General features: G+C 42.4%; 1 pseudogene; it reads right to left on the minus strand.

Annotated features, from left to right (window-relative positions):
• LOC105501381 overlaps positions 1-3,212 on the minus strand; it is a 48,130-nt pseudogene that overhangs the window by 16,454 nt on the left and 28,464 nt on the right.

Genomic DNA, 3,212 nt, shown 5'->3' on the forward strand with positions numbered 1-3,212 from the left:
CAGGCTGGAGTGCAGTGGTATGATCTTGACTCACTACAACCTCTGCCTCCCAGGTTCAAGCAATTCTCCTGCCTCAGCCTCCTACGTAGCTGAAATTACAGGTGCCTGCCACCATGCCCGGCTAATTTTTGTACTTTTAGTAGAGACGGAGTTTCTCCATGTTGGCCAGGCTTGTCTCGAACTCCTGACCTCAGGTGATCCGCCTGCCTCGGCCTCCCAAAGTGCTAGGATTACAGGCGTGAGCCACTGTGCCTGGCCAGCCCACTTTTTAAATGGAATTATTTGTTTTTGTTTTTGTATATTTTAGTTATGGTAGCTCCTTGTAAATTCTGAATATCAGACTCCTGTCAGATGCATAGTTTGCTAATATTTTCTCTCATTCTACATGCTGTCTCCATTCACCTTGTTAATTACTTCTTTTACTGTGCAGAAGCTTTTTAGTGTAACTAAATTTTTCTATTTTTGGTTTTGTTGCCTATGCTTCTGAGATATTAGCCATAATTTCTTTGCCTATACCAAAGTCCAGGAGAGTTTTCCTTAGGCCTTCTTCTAGTATTTTTATAATTTTGGGTTTTACATTTAAGTTTTTAATCATTATTGATTTGACTTTTTTATGTGGTGACAGATGGGGTCCACTTTCATTTTTCTGCATATGGCAATCCAATTATCCTGGCACCATTTATTGAACCCAGTGTCTTTTCTGCAGTATATTTTCTGTGGCTTTGTAAAAAAAAATCTGTTAGCTTTAAATATATGCCTTTATTTCTGGGTTCTTTATTCTGTTCCATTGATTTATGTGTTTATTTTTATACCAGTATCATGCTTTTCGTTTACTGTAGCCTTGTAGTATAATTTGGAGTCAGGTAATGTGATGCCTCCAGCTTTGTTCTTTTTTCTTAGGATAACTTTGGCTATTGGGGCTCTTTCTTGGTTCCATGTAAATTTTAGGATTTTTTTTTTAGTTCTACGAAAAATGACAATGATATTTTGAAAGGGATTGCATTTAATCTGTAGCAAACTAAAGCAATTGCTTTAGGCAGATTTGACATTTTAATGGTATCAGTTCTTCAGATTCAGGAAGATAGGACGTTTTTCCTTTTGTTTGTGTCGTCTACAATTTCTTTCATTAGGATTTTCTAGTTTTCCTTGTAGAGATTTTCACCTCCATGGTTAAATATATCACTAGGTATTTTTTTGTGGATATTGTAAATGGAATTGTCTTCTTGATTGGGTTCTTGGCTTCACTGTTATTTGTGTATAGAAATGCTACTGATTGAGGTCAGAGAAAGATGGCCAAATAGGAATAGCTCCAGTCTCCAGCTCCCAGAGTGAGCGACACAGAAGACGGGCGATTTCTGCATTTTCAACTGAGGTACCGGGTTCATTTCACTAGGAAGTGCCGGACAATCGAGGCTGGTCAGCTGCTGCAGCCCGACCAGCAAGACCTGAAGCAGGGCGAGGCATCACCTCACCTGGGAAGTGCAAGGGGGAAGGGAATCCCTTTACCTAGCCAGGGAACTGAGACACACAACACCTGGAAAATCAGGTAACTCCCACCCCAATACTGCGCTTTGCCAAGGGTCTTAGCAAATGGCACACCAGGAGATTATATCCTACACCTGGCCGGGAGGGTCCCACGCCCACGGATCCTCCCTCATTGCTGGCACAGCAGTCTGCGATCTAATGACAAGGCAGCAGCAAGGCTGGGGGAGGGGCACCCACCATTGCTGAGGCTTAACTACGTAAACAAAGCCTCTGGGAAGCTCCAACTGGGTGGAGCCCACAGCAGCTCAAAGAGGTCTGCCTATCTTTGTAGACTCCAGCTCTGGAGACAGGGCACAGCTAAACAACAACAACAAAAAAGGAGCAGAAACTTCTGCAGATGCAAACGACCCTGTCTGACAGCTTTGAAGAGAGCATTGGATCTCCCAACATAGAGGCTGAGATCTGAGAACAGACGGATGCCTGCTCAAGTGAGTCCCTGACTCCTGAGTAGCCTAACTAAGAGACATCCCCCACTAGAGGCAGACCAACACTCCACACCTCACACGGTGCAGTACACCCCTGAGACGAAGCTTCCAAAGTAAGAATCAGATAGGTACACTCACTGTTCAGCAATATTCTATCTTCTGCAGCTTCTGCTGCTGATACCCAGGAAACAGGGTCTGGAGTGGACCTCAAGCAGTCTCCAACAGATCTACAGCTGAGGGTCCAGACAGTTAGAAGGAAAACTAACAAACAGGAAGGACACCCACACCAAAACCCCATCAGTACGTCACCATCACCAAAGACCAAAGGTAGATAAAACCACAAAGATGGGGAAAAAGCAGGACAGAAAAGCTAGAAATTCAAAAAATAAGAGCGCATCTCCCCCTCCAAAGGAACGCAGCTCATCACCAGCAATGGATCAAAGCTGGATGGAGAATGACTTTGACGAGATGAGAGAAGAAGGCTTCAGTCCATCAAACTTCTCAGAGCTAAAGGAGGAATTACGTACCCAGCACAAAGAAACTAAAAATCTTGAAAAAAGAATGGAAGAATGGATAGCTAGAATAATAAATGCAGAGAAGGCCATAAACGAACTGACAGAGATGAAAACTGTGACACGAGAAATACACGACAAATGCACAAGCTTCAGTAACCGACTTGATCAACTGGAAGAAAGCAAGTCCTTAGAGACTTAGAAAGAGACTTAGACTCCCATACAATAATAATGGGAGACTTCAACACCCCACTGTCAACATTAGTCAGATCAATGAGACAGAAAGTTAACAAGGATATCCAGGAATAGAACTCATCTCTGCACCAAGCGGACCTAATAGACATCTACAGAACTCTCCACCCCAAATCGATGGAATATACATTCTTCTCAGCACCACATCACACTTATTCCAAAATTGACCACATAATTGGAAGTAAAACACTCCTCAGCAAAATTAAAAGAAGAGAAATTATAACAAACTGTCTCTCAGACAACAGTGCAATCAAACTACAACTCAGGACTAAGAAACTCAATAAAAACCGCTCACCTATATGGAAACTGAACAACCTGCTCCTGAATGACTACTGGGTACATAACGAAATGAAGGTAGAAATAAAGATGTTCTTTGCAACCAATGAGAACAAAGACACAACGTACAAGAATCTCGGGGACATATTTAAAGCACTGTGTAGAGGGAAATTTATAGCACTAAATGTCCACAAGAGAAAGC

This window comes from Colobus angolensis, unplaced genomic scaffold (genome assembly GCF_000951035.1).
Source record: "Colobus angolensis palliatus isolate OR3802 unplaced genomic scaffold, Cang.pa_1.0 Scaffold708, whole genome shotgun sequence".
In the NCBI taxonomy this organism is placed as follows: domain Eukaryota; kingdom Metazoa; phylum Chordata; class Mammalia; order Primates; family Cercopithecidae; genus Colobus; species Colobus angolensis.